Source organism: Sphaerodactylus townsendi, linkage group LG07 (genome assembly GCF_021028975.2).
Source record: "Sphaerodactylus townsendi isolate TG3544 linkage group LG07, MPM_Stown_v2.3, whole genome shotgun sequence".
In the NCBI taxonomy this organism is placed as follows: domain Eukaryota; kingdom Metazoa; phylum Chordata; class Lepidosauria; order Squamata; family Sphaerodactylidae; genus Sphaerodactylus; species Sphaerodactylus townsendi.
Window position 1 is genome coordinate 96,188,070 of NC_059431.1, and position 14,179 is coordinate 96,202,248.

The 14,179-nt window shown below is 44.8% G+C and overlaps 1 protein-coding gene across 3 annotated transcripts in view; it reads right to left on the bottom strand.

The window, feature by feature from the left end:
• LOC125437117 (rap1 GTPase-activating protein 1-like) overlaps positions 1-13,959 on the bottom strand; it is a 60,204-nt gene extending 46,245 nt beyond the window's left edge. For 2 of the 3 annotated variants that reach the window (XM_048504497.1, XM_048504496.1), the window contains exon 1: positions 13,731-13,959. The gene's annotated coding sequence lies outside the window, so the exon portion shown is untranslated. The remainder of the gene's footprint in view (positions 1-13,730) is intronic. The other variant, XM_048504498.1, reaches the window with a different exon arrangement.
• Between the last annotated feature and the right edge of the window lie 220 nt (positions 13,960-14,179).

Below are 14,179 nucleotides of genomic sequence, written 5' to 3' on the forward strand. Positions count from 1 at the left end.
TCCCTCTGCCCAACGGAGCAGGTGGATGCTCTGGTAGAGGGGGGTAGAGAGGGGATGGCAGCTGCGGGGATGGCAGAGGGGGGATGGTGGCTGATCAGGAGAGACACGCCCACACTACCCTCTGACCTCCAGGGGTTGGAGGGCAGCGTGGGCGTGTCCCTCCTGCTCTCCAGAGCAGCACTGGAACTCCTTCCAGCTGGAAGGAAAGGTGAGTGGAGGGGATGTAAAAAGCTGACCCCCTCACACACGGAGCTGCCTCCGATTCGGTCCCTCCACTCACCTTTCCTTCCAGCGCTGCTTTGCAGGACTGGAGGGACACGCCCACGCTACCCTCCAGGCAACGCGGAGCCACAGTATAAGGCTGAAAGAGCTGCATGCGGCTCTAGAGCCACAGGTTGCAGACCCCTGCTCTAGACTGATTCTAGGGAATCTCTCCTGCTAACATTCAGCACCATATAAATCTGAGAGCCCCAAAGCTCTCACTCCCACTTCCAAGATACATGTGGTAGAATATAAGAAGCAAGGATTTCTGACCTTGAGTTTTACAATCCAAGGATACTTGCTTTTCTAATCAAATGAATTCCTAAATAGAAGCAAACCTGTGCTCTGACCTGGATAGACTAGAATAGCCTGATCGTGTCAGATCTTGGAAGCCAGCCAAGCACAGTCAGTTTTGGTTAAGTACTTGGAATGGGAGACCACCAAAGTCTAGTGCTGCTAGTCAGAGGCTGGCAATCGCAAATCTGCTCATCACTCGTCTTGAAAACACCAGAAGGGGTCACCAGAAGTCGGCTGCGATTTAATACCACTTTCCACCACGAGGAAAACCTTCACTTTTCTACTTTTTGACCTTCTACGGTCCATTTATTAAAACGGAGCATTTTGAAGAGTTCATAATCCTTGTTTCTAAATCATTTATTGCAAATAATTCCTCAGTGCCAAAGGACATTAAACCACTCAAGTAAGCACATACTATTCCTACAGAATCAAATGCTGAGCTAATTTCTTCAGCCTTGAGCCAGTATCAGTGATTGCTCCCCACACTGTCCCCTCATTGGGCCAGATCCGTATGCAGAGAATGACAATTGCACAGGGGCTTCCATGCTTAGGCACACAACTGTGCAACTAGGACACTACATTTTTGTGGTGTACCAATTTCCAGTTTGCTGCTACATGTACAAGCTACTGCACAGACATTCTTCTCTTAATGCAGGAATCTGATGCTCTGGGGATACAAGCAGGGGTGGGATTCAGCAGGTTCGCCCCACTTCGGCAGAACCGATTGTTAAAATGGTGCTTGTAAACAACCAGTTGCTAAATTATTTGAATCTCATCACAGGAACTGGTTGTAAAATTAGTTGAATCCCACCACTGGATACAAGGCTAAGAGACACAATAACAACCATCTTATATTTGTCTCCCAAAGTCTGCCTTCAAACTGGACAGAAAGTGAGTAAGGCAGACTTTTAAGATGAAAGTAATCAATTACTATCTATAAAGTTTGGGCCATGCTATTAATGTATGGATTGTGTGTTAAAAGGGCTCAGACTCCATAGAAACCACTTTCAACAAAGATAACAACTGACATTGTATACTAAGCAATTCCTTAAAGTCATCTGCAGATGCAATGTTACAATTTTTTAAAGAAATCTGCATTTAGGATTGAAATTCCTAGAGATTTAGGGATAAAGCCTGGGGTAGGGTTTGGGGAGAGAGGGGAGGAACTTCAGTCGAATCCCCACTACCGTTTTAGCCAGGTTTCAGAACACAAACTAACCAGGTTTGAGGGACGGCCTCCCCATTGCTTGCATGGCAGATTCCATTTCTGGCGCTTGTTCTCCCCGTTAATCCAAGTTCTGCAACCGGGTGTGTCTGCTGTGTGCTTGCTGCGTTGGGGAGGGAGAAACTCCGATGAAGAGGACACAGTTTCACAATGAACAGGTTTGGAACTGCGTGCAAATTTCAAGTGGGGATTCGACCTTCATCAGGATATAATGCCATAAGGCCCAAAGCAGCCGTTTTGTCCCTGGGGACAGGTCTCCAAAGTCTGGAAACCAGTTGTAAGCACAGGCCTCCCCGGAAACTGGCAACACTCTTTGCAAGTGATCCATTTCCTTCCTACAGAATCAAATTACGAGCTCCTTTTTTCCCAGTTTACAGTGGTCTTCAGCCACAGTTGTCGTTTTGAAAATCAACTGCTCTTCAGCAACAGCAGAACTGACTGAAACTTTGGAGAAGTATTCAAGTCAACTGCATGATCAGTCAGACTATCTGGCTTATACATGTCAGAATTATTTTTATCACTGGGGTAACCATGCTCGTATTTCATCCTCGAGGAAAAATCCTACTTTAATATAATGGTTGTAAACGGTTGTGCCGAAATAACAGGTCTACCAATTTAAAGGTGTTTTAACAACCTCCTCTGGTGTATAATCTTCTCCTCAGGCTTTATTTCCAGATTGTTGTATAACAAAACATATTATCTCCTCAGGAGGAATCAGTGCCTGTGAAGGCATGGATGACAATGTTAGAAATGTCAGTATAATAGAAAGCAACTCAGATTAGAGATGTAGACAACAACTGGCAACTGGCAGGAGTCTGGGGAGGTTCAGACCAGGCAGGGCAGTGTCTCATGATGGCATGATGTCAATTCCAGGTAGGAATGCCAGCCACCAGGTGGGACCTGAGGATCCCCAGATTCCTTTTCCAGACTACAGAGGACAGTTCCCCTAGAGAAAATGCCTGCTTTGGAGGGTGAACTCTCTGTCATTGAATCCCACAGAGGTCCCTCTGCTTCCGTGGCTCCATCCCCAAATCTCCAGGAGTCCCACAATCTGGAGCTGGCAACCCTATCCCCCTTGCCAGTGGTCAAGGGGGACCTAGCAACCCTACTTGCAGGTTTTATCCAGAATCAATGTAATGCCACGGTACCAACAGCAATTTCTTTTAGCCTGCCAGTAACTGAAACACCAGCTGACAACAGGAGCTGAAGAGTGGGAAATCTCCCACAGCCAGCAGAACAGTTAGATTCAAGTCCAGTAGCACCTTGGAGATGAACAAGATTTAGGGGGGTGTTAGCTTTCATGAGTCACATTTCTCTTCACCACCTTCAGTGGATTAGTGGCACCCTTAACCCTGGTGGACACTGGGAGTTATATGGGAGACAAAAAAAAAAAAACAGGGTCCACTCACAGTATGTTTGATTTACCTCATGAAACAATGTGCCAAAATCTTAAAATGTAGGTCTAAAGCTGTCCTTTCTGGTTTGTCACTGAAGAAGACGAGTTGGATTTATATCCCGCCCCCCTTTCTCTCCTGTAGGAGACTCAAACGGTCATACAATCTCCTTTCCCTTCCCCCCTCACAACACACACCCTGTGAGGTGGGTGGGACTGAGAGGTCACCCAGCTGGCCTGTGTGGGAGTGCACAGGCTAATCTGAATTCCCCAGATAAGCCTCCACAGCTCAAGCGGCAGAGCAGGGAATCAAACCCCGTTCCTCCAGATTAGAGTACACCTGCTCTTAACCACTATTCCACTGCTGCTCCCTGACCCTTTTTGTTATATCCTGACTTCTTTTAAAGAACAGGGCTTCATATTCTATCCATTTTGTCCTGCCCTCTTTCCAAAGAGCTCAAGTACATTAAGCTGAGAGCAGCCAGCCCAGGCTCATCCAATGAAGATTCAAACATAGGTCCCTCTCATAACAGATTAAGCATAACACCATAGCGGCTGCTTTGTGGCCTGCCAGTTCTTAAGGATTATTTCAGTTTCTATACTTTTGGGCAACAAGACCAACCATTTGGAAGGGGGGAGTAGCTATGTTGGTCTGTAGTAGAATAACTAGGTTGTCTTCAAGTAGCATCTTAGAGACTAATAAGCTTTTGAGGGTCAAAGATCTCAAAACTCTTGCTGGGCTTCAATGTGCAAACTGGATTCAAATCTAACCATTTTTAAAGAATCCCTTCATTGGTCATCAAACCAGAATTCTTCTCTGTTTGATTTGGACAGGCTAATTGATACAAGTGGGATTACAATCACTGCCTCATTAACCAGTTCCTTCATTTCATCTATTCAATCAGTTATATACCTGTACATACATAGGTGCATCAAATTGCATCCAACTTATAATGACCACCCCAGGGGGCTTTAAGGCAAATGAGAAGCAGAGGTGGTTCACTGTTGCTTTCTTCTACAGAGTTTTCCTTGGCGGTCTGCCATCCAAATACCCACCATACTTAGCTTCGAAGATCTGAAGAGACTGGGCTATAATATAATACTGCCTTCACGCTCTCAAAACCTATCATATATTCTCTAATCCACCCTGAATCTCAGCAAGAAAGGAGAGTTGTAAATCAAGTAAATATAAAAAACAAACACTGACCTCAACTAGCAAGAAGGTAATAAGTTTCTAATTAATGCTTGAGGATTGTGGATACGAAGATATTTAAGTGAGGGGGGCAGGGTTTTTATTGCTTTCCCCTGCCTACCCTTAATTTTATTTTAGAAATAAACATTTTTTTAAAAAACTCTCTTGTGAAAGGTTTTCTTTTTCAGAAAGATGGCAAGGTAGTTTAAGATGAAGTTCTAAAATTTTATCTGTCCTTTGTATTCTCGCATCTTGTATTTAGAGATAAAAGGTATGAAGTTACTACAGCATTAGATAACTTCAGATGTACAATTCTCACCTTCTTCACACTTCACCATACTATTATGTAGCACGGGGAAAATGCTGGACTAGTTATGGAAATATACCCACTAAATCAAAAAACAAATTAACACATAACAAAACCTACCACACGGCAAAGCTTATTTCAATCCATGCAAAATCTCAGTATTCTGACATCCATCAAAATAAAAAAATAGTGCTCAGAATAACTTTTCACACACATTTTGACAGATTATAGCAGATCTCTGTATGTGACTGTATTCAAGGAAAGAATAGGGCTGATTCCATCTAAAAGTGCTAACAGCTAGCAAACCTTTGGCTACTTCTATATTTGTAATGGGGAACCATTTTCCACACACACATTTCTTCCACTGCAGTTCTGTGTTTCATAGGGTTGCCAACTCTGGGTTAGGAAATCCTGGAGATTTTAAAGGTGGAACCTGTATGGAGGGACCTCAGCATAGAGAGGCATTTGGGAGGGGAGGGAGTATATTGTCCTACAGTCCATCCATTTTCTCCAGGGGAAATTATCTCTGTTGTGACAGATCCTAAAACTTGCTAAGGCTCAAGCGTGCCACCTAGAGCACCTGGGACCCTAGACTACATTTATAATGTTTTAATGTTTTAACTGTCTTATATTGTTTTCTTACATGCTGTACATTGCCCAGAGCCCTTCGGGGATAGGGCGATATAGAAATCTAAGGAAATAAATAAATAAATAAATAAATAAATAAATAAATAAATAAATAAATAAATAAATAAATAATGATGGTATTCACATCATTTATATGTTGGACCATACTGGCAGACTTCATCCCTTTTGGACAAAGGACAATCCAGTTACAAGAGGTGGACTCTAATCTGGAGAACCAGATTTGATTCCCCACTCCTCCACATGAGTGGTGGACTCTAATCTGGTGAACTGGATTTGTTTTCCCTGTTTCTATACATGAAGCCTACTGGGTGACCTTGGGTCAGTCATCGTTCTCTCCAAGCTCTCTCAGCCCCATCAACCTCACAAGATGTCTGTTGTGAGGACAGAAAGGGAAAGGAGTTTGTAACCCGCCTCCAGTCTTCTTACAGGAGAGAAAGGCAGGGTATAAATTCAGACTCTTCCGCTTCCCTTCTACCGGGTTGGTTATACATTAGTTTGTTATTGTTCTACTGTAGCACTGCAAGAGTTCCTTCACAGCAGGTCAGTCTAGACTAGGTTCTCAAAACATCCTGACTGGTGTCAGTGAATTACCAGGGTGCATTCCATGGAACCCTTAGTTTAAGGGAGCTTTCTGGCAGGAAAGGCACCATTTCCCCCTTCCTCCCATGAAATCTGTAACCTGAAGATCAGTTGTAATTCTAGGACCATAAGAACTTGGGAAAAGGGAACAGGATAAATTTAAAAACAGCAAGTACCTCAATAAGCAGAGAGAGACAGCTTAAAAAGAGACAGACATGAACAAAGCAGCATTCTGGAATGGATTAAAAAAATAATGATTGTATCATCATAGCTTCCCAGAGGGATACCATGCCCTTTCCTGTAGACTTTAGTTTAGCTAATTGCAAATGATATTCCTGGGCACCGAAGGCTAGATGCTGGCTTGTTTAAGTGAATAGTGCTAGCTATTGCCTGCTAGATGCTTCATGAATCTCCCCACGCACATCTGCTCGAGTGGGGTCTGGAAAGGAACATGAAAGTCAGCAAAAATTAGTCAATGAAGAAGTCATAAGTCACAGTATTCACAGTTGGTTTTAAAGGAATGGACGAAGTTGGGTGGGGGTTATTCTAAGGGAACTGATGCTGCTTTAAAGATTATTCTGGGATGATACCTTCACTTTGCTCTACTAAGGAAACTGATCCTACAGGATGCAGTGGCTGCTCTTGGGATGCTAGAGTCCGGAAAAGTAGGAGCATGCACAGGTCAGGATCTGCCCAAAGGTTTTTCAGTGCCCTATGTGAAATATGGCTTTGGCACCCTCTTCACAAAAAATCCACATGACAACACTGTGAGAGTGGAACACTAAGGATAAATACAACAGCTAGTGTGATGTAGTGGTTAAGAGCAGGGGGATTCTAATTTGGAGAACAGGGTTTGATTCCCCACTCCTCCACTTGAATGGCAGACTCTTATCTGGTGAATTGGATTTGTTTTCCCACTCCTACATTTCTGGTGGTGACCTTGGGTTTGTTACAGATCATTCAGAACTCTCTCAGCCCCATCTTCCTCACAAGGTGTCTGTTGTGGGGAGAGGAAGTTTGTGGGTCGCCTTGAGTCTCCTTACAGGAGATCAAAGTGGGGAATAAGTTCAAACTCCTCCTCCTCTTCTTCTTCAACAGAGAGGAATGCAATGTCTAGAACATTTTCCTAGGCATTAAAATTAACCATGTAAAATTTTAAAAAACCCATAAACTCTTCAAAGGCCCATGGCAGGTTTAAGACCAGTTACCATACCTAGAAGTCAATTAATGCCAAACTTCTTTTTATGCCAGAAGGAGGCTTTTCTCATCTTTTCAGCGCACCTCAGAAATCTGGCGCCGAAGGCAATCACCCCACTTAGCCTAGCGGTCAGGGCAGCTTTGAAAACAGTATATAATGCTCCAATGTAGAGCTGTCAAGAGAGGCCCGGACATGGGCAAACAAAAGAAATTTGGACATGCCTTGGCCCAGCTACAGACATCCCCGAAGAAATACTCAAAAGGATAAAGATGTAATTCATCCATCTGGCTCAGCTCTTTGACAGCTGCAGCTCTCTCAGCTCCACCAACCCAAGACACTTAACTGAGGATTAAACCTGAGGACTTCTACAAGCAAAGTCAGGGCCCATCCCTTAATATAAACCAGGGGTCTGCAACCTGCGGCTCTCCAGATGTTCATGGACTACAATTCTCATCAGCCCCTGCAACCATGGCCAATTGGCCATAGTGGCAGGGGCTGATGGGAATTGTAGTCCATGAACATCTGGAGCCACAGGTTGCAGACCCCTGATATAAACCATTGGCCAAATCTATAAATATATGGCAACATTGTGAGGGTGCAACACTAAGGATAAATATGAGATACCTCCCAGTGAGAAGTGACTGAACTGAAGCTCTAGTCATTCCTCAACAGCACCTTTTGTATCCTACAGAGGCCAAGTTATCAACAGTAAAGAAGAAGAAGAGTTGGGATTTATACTTCACTTTCCTCTTCTGTAAGGAAACTCAAGGCAGCTTACAAACTCCTTTCCCTTCCTCTCCCCATAACAGACACCTTGTGGGGTAGGTGGGGCTAACAGAATTCTGAATGAAAGGTGACAAGCCCAAGGTCACCCAGCAGGAATGTAGGAGTGGGAAAACAAACCCGGTTCACCAGATAAGAGTCCACCACTCATGTGAAGGACTGGGGAATGAAACCCGGTTCTCCAGAGTCTACTGCTCTAAACCACTACACCACACTGGCTCTTGTACAACCTAAACCAACCTAAACCAATTTAAACACCTGAGTCAGTTAAAGATAATGAGCTTAAAAGAATGGAATTCAGCTTAGGGATGTGATGTAAATCACTCACAATCACGGATCCACAATAATTCACCAAGGTACAAGCCTCGCCATCAACAGCTTGCTGCTTCTCTACTGTTCTGGGTCACGCTCTGCCCTAAGATGGGTCACACAAGCTGTGCCAGAACAACTCTTGGAGTGTGTTAAGGAAAACCAGAGAGAGAGAGAAAAGATACAGTATTTACTCAAATACAATACTAGTTTTTTTCCCCAGCCCAGACTAGCCTGAGTTCATCAGAGCTCAGAAACTAATCAGGGTCAACCATAGTTAGTACTTGGAAGGGTGACCACCAAGGAAGTTCAGGATTGCTATGCAGTCAGCGGCAAACCACCCCTGCTCACCTCTTGCCTTTAAAACTCTATAAAGAGTGCCATAAGTCGGTTGCACTTAACAGCACTTAATGATTATTAGATCATCAAAAAAAGAGAGGGGGTCATCTTATATTTGCATACAAGTTACAGTTCTATCCATTAATAAATGTGTGTGTGTGTTCTCAGTATATATTAAAGAATAAGCCTAGAAGGTGGAGACGACTCACTTCCAGCCAATCATCACACACGATTTACTTCCAGCCAATTGCTACACACACATATGGCTTGGGGATGGGGCTTACACAGAAACAGTGAAGACTAACACCAACAAAACAGTGGAATGTGGCAGTTACTTGTTCTCTCACATGCTCACCCTTCTCTCCCACTGCTGAATAACTGCAGTCTGTGTAGTGTTTGCAGTTTTCTGGGGAGAAGCAGGTGCAAGAGTTGACCGCTCCCCGTGGGAGGGTTGTGACCAGAGGTGGGATCCAGCAGGTTCTCACAGGCTCCCGAGAGTAGTTTACTAATTATTTGTGTGTGCCGAGAGGGGGTTACTAATTGGTGATTTTGCCACGTGATTTTTGCCTTAGTTACGCTCCTCCTCCACTCCTCAGCAGTAGCGCCCAGAACTTGAAGCAGTCTAGCAGGAGGTGCACCGGTGTGCGTGGCAGCCTGCGCCTGCGTGCATTTGTTTCCCACCCAAGGACTGGCACAGTGGCTGCGTCCTTGCCACAGCCCCACCCAGGAATGCCCCGCCCCCGGAATGCCCAGCCACACCCCTGTCATGTCCCGCCCAGCCCCATTGGCGCTACGCCACAGTCTGAATCCCACCACCATGGGAACCTGTTACTAAAATGTTTGGATCCCACCTCTGGTTGTGACTGCTGGCAGCCATAACTAAGCTGTTAACTGTTACAGGATGATACAGGCATATGGGAAGAGGAGCAGACGCCTGGAAAGAGGAAGAGAAGGGAGCTGGTGACACGCAGCCGAGGGGAAAGAAAGGCAGGAGGGATTGGCACCCTTGCGTGCCAATGCAGGTGACCAGGATGAGGGTAAGCAGAGAGCTTGTGATGCGAGGCCAAGAGGGGAGGAAAGGCAAGAGGGGTTGGCCCCTCTGGGTGTGTTTAACCCACCAACACTTCTCTAGAGCCTGTTGTATTTTTTTGTATAGCGGGCTTTACAGCTAGTGTATTTATATAAAACTCTTCAGGAAGGAGTGTCATACATTTAGATATTTACATCCGTCTACCTAGAGATTTTCAACATGTATTCCAGGGAATTCTAAATTCCCTTATAAGCCTATAGGGGGCTCCTCAGTGAGAGAGTCAGTAACAGTGCCTGAAACATGGCTTGACTACCATCACTAATGTCCCCTAACCCACCCAAAGACTCTTATAAGTGAGTCTAGTGAATCCAGGGACATACCTGTCAGAGATGCGCAACCTGAGCAATGCAGAATTTGTCTTGCTCATATGATATGTGGCATCCAGGCAAAATTTCCTCAGCACACAAGCCCGTGCAGAAAGGGTTCCTTGAAGGTGACGAGTTTGGAAACTGATGATGCAGGGTTAAATGGCTATGCTTTTATGCAGTATATATTTTAGGGTGCAACTAAACAAAAGGCCAGGACAGATGTGACTGGATGTTCCTTGTCATTTTTAAAAAAATCTAATACTAGCTACAAGAGAGAGGAAGATTCCAACTGGGACCAGCGTGCTGGGGAAAGGGGTAACTTTTTCTTTTCTGTGATGCTTTCTCAATTGTAATTATCCCTTTATCTTAGAGTGGCTGTTTCCCAAAGGAAGTACCATGACAAGGTTTTTCATACCCTTCCCCCTCTCTACCATCTTCTGAGAAAAATTTGTTCTTATATCCTCATAGACTATTCATCTTCACATATTATATAACAAATCTGTTCTCAAAACTGGGCTAAAACACCAGAGAGCCTTCCCTCCTCCCCCCACCAAAATCAACGATTTTCTACTGATTAGGAAATCTGGTGATATTGCCACATTCATGGATTAAAAGGCAGTCTTTAACAGAGCAAGAAAAACCATGGGATACATTTTCTGGAAGTAAATTTGAGCTTTCCAGGATGTTAGTAACTAATATCCCAAATACAGAGGGGAGCTAAAGGAAGGATCTGTACTACATTGCTGAATAAGTTCCTCTCTCCTATACTCAGACAAGGCTATGAAATTATAGCTGGAGGCGGGGGGGAGTATAAGCTATGAACTATTACAATGCTAATGAGTTTGTTGTGGGGCCGAAAGCTAAGCAGACTATTGACTCAGAATATCAGGCCAATCAACAGTTACCGGTATTTGGGAGACTTGTTTTCTGGCTCAGACAACTAGAAAACATATCTAGATCTTGCTCAATAAGAAATGGAACAATCAGCACACACAGTCCTGAAATTTCAGTGAAACCAATGGGGTAACAAGTGTGTCAGTAACCACAAATCTCATAGAATCACAGAGTTGGAAGAGACTGCAAAGACCATCAAGTCCAACCCCCTGCCATGAAGAAACACACAATCAAAGCACTCCTGACATATGATCATCCAGACTCTGTTTAAAAACCTCCAAAGGAGGAGACTCCACCACTCTCCAAGGCAGTGAATTCCACTGTCAAACAGCCCTAACAGTCAGAAAGTTCTTCCTAATGTTTAGGTGGAATCTCTTTTCCTGCACTTTAAATCCATTATTCCGTGTTCTAGTCTCTGAGGCAGCAGAAAAAAAAGCTTGTTCCATCTTTGACATGACATCCCTTCAAATATTTAAACATAGCTGTCATGTCCCCCCTTAAGCTTAGTTTCTCCAGACTAAACATCCCCAGCTCCCTAAGTCTCTCTTCATAGGGCATGGATTCCAGACCTTTTACCATTTTGGTTGCCCTCCCCTGGACACATTCCAGCTTGTCAATATCCTTCTTAAATTGCGGTGCCCAGAACTGAACATAGTACTCCAGGTGAGGTCTGACCAATGCAAAGTGATACAATTACTTCCCTCTATCTAGACACTATACTTTTATTGATGCATTCCAAAATTGCATTGGCTTTCTTGGCTGCCATATCACGCTGCTGACTCATGTTCAGTTTGTAATCTACTAAAACTCCCAGATCCCTTTCACATGTAATGATGTCAAGCTAGATGTTACCTATCCTTTTTACCGGTATGTGCATTTCATTTTTTCTGCCTAAGTGTAGAATCTTACATTTATCTCTGTTGAAATTCATTTGTTAGTTTTGGCCCAGCTCTCCCCGGACCTTCTATTTTGGAACATCTTCATAACAAAATCTGAAGAGGTCCTCCTAAAGTACTTTGGCAAACTGCAACCAGGATAACTCCCAGAAGAAATGAAAGTGAACCTGAGAACTTGCAATTACTGACTTAGCATGGGTCATGCAACAGTCCCTAAGGGCATCTGAAGAGTACTGATAATCCACCATATTGCCCTTCAGGGCTCAGAAATTGCTTTATTGATTCAGCTGTGCTTTTTTCTCCCTTTAAGAGTATTTTTCAAGATCCAAACAACCAGATGCTCAACTGGAATTGAAACACAGTCCAAAAGATATACTTCTGCAACATGATTTATATTAAAACCCACCCGAGTATATAATAAAGTTTCAGCACAGCCTGGAAAAGTCTCTAATCTCACCTGTCTACATTTTCAAGAAGTAAATCTTTCGCATTGCTACAATTCCATCAACAGCTCTCTGCCGTTCTTGATGACCATCATCACAACATTGCTTTCCATTTGAGGCACTGATTGACAGTGAGAAGGTAACAGAAAATATTCTGCACTGCATACTTTATCAAGCTGTCATGGAAAATGTATAGGACAAGTTTCTACTGAAAAAGTCATGATTTCTGGTCAAATCAACACAAAGTGTGTGTGGGGGGCGGGGGGATGTTCACTACACCAACAAGAACAAAGAAGTAATTTAAACAGGGGACTGTTTGCAGTTCAGTAGCTGGGAAGAGTCAATAAAAATATTGCAATAGTTCATCTTGTTAAGTTGGATATGAGAAATATGAGCACTGGATCTCTCTCCAATTCTGTTTGACTGGTTGATTGGGTACTAAATCAGACCAATTTTTTTCCTTTTGCTTTAAAATTTAATTTGTATTATGATTAAGGGCCAAAATAAATACATTTGTATGCAGTTGCTTCCTTCCCTACTAAATCCAGAAGCCGAGATTAATTTCCATGACTGATTCTCCACCACATCCATCAATTAAATGAGTCACGTTTAAGGACCTCTGAGAATCTGGAATGGGGAAATTGTCATGCATATACCGGCCTGGCAGGAGCTATTTCTCTCTGTGTATCCTTGCATACACCTCCCAAGCGAGGATAACACTTCATGCCAATGAGAGCTGGCTGCAGTCCATGAAATCTAATGCCACAATAAATCTGTAAGCCATCAAGGTGCCACAAGACTCTTGTCTGTTTCGTGTGCCAAGGGTTAACACAGCTATCTTTCTTGAACTTACTCTATCTCAAACAAACATGCACAGCAAACGCTATATGCCTTCAGAAGTCCAGATATTTTATTGTAGATCTGTGGAAATGGAAGCAATTCCTAATCCTATGTAACAAAATAATTAAGGCTCACTCTTAGCTAAGCATCTGGAAAGGAATTCTTGGACTTAACCCTGATTCCCTAAACTCAGCCCCCAGAGGCGATGTTTGATTCATAGCAAAGCTAAGGTGTCAGGACACTGTTTTAAGATCCAAGTCATGACCTCTGACCTTGACCCTTCCAGATCAAGAAGGGTGAGGACCATCTGTGCTTTTTAAAGTGGGACAGCAGGCAGAAATTCAACAGGCACAACTTTCATCTGGCACAGAGAGGGGACTTGTCACGCTGCTTACAGACCCTACCAAAAAAAAGAACTAGCAATACTAGCGGGCTGTGCTCCTAACCTCGTCTCCCCACCCCGACCCCATTCCCTTCAACAGTTCTTCAGGCCTTCCATAGTGCCAAGGGTTTCCCTTCAGCTCCCACTGACTCCATCCAGTCCAGCCATCCCGCGGCAGTGCGCACTCAAATCCTGAGCCCAGCTGCCAGAGGTAGACTGCCTCTGCACATGGAGGCTCCGCGGGCGAGCCACAGGGGAACCAAGCCATCCCCCCGCCCGTTCCCTCCCCGCTCCTCCTTAATGAGCCCGGCGGGAGAGGCGCCACGCGGCGGCCGAGCATCCCTACCTGCGCGCCGCCCTCTCGGCTCCGGCGTCCGGGCGAGCGGCTGCTGGAAGCGACGCGGGGAGCCGGGCGTCCAGCGGCTACTCCGCATTCGCTCGCCGGCTCCCCCTCCGCCGCTCAGCCGATCAATTATTCAAGGAGGCTGCGGTGTCCTCTTCTCCTCCCCTTCCGCTGCTGCTGCTGCTGCTGCTCCACCTGCAGAAGAGGGAAAGGGGGAGGCCTGCACCAACCTGGGCGGCGGGGGGGGGCGCCCTTTCCGAGAGAAAGATGGGGCTGGGGAGGGGGCACGGTGCTTGCTGCGCCCCAAGAGGCCAGCGCTTTTTGTGGGGAGGGGGAGAGTGCTGCAGAGGCCATGCACGCACATACCCCCCCCCCCCGCTCCCATGGAAGACTTTATCTGAGATGATGAACACCGCTCTGGGCTGGAGCCAATTGTGTACAAAGCAAGAGGG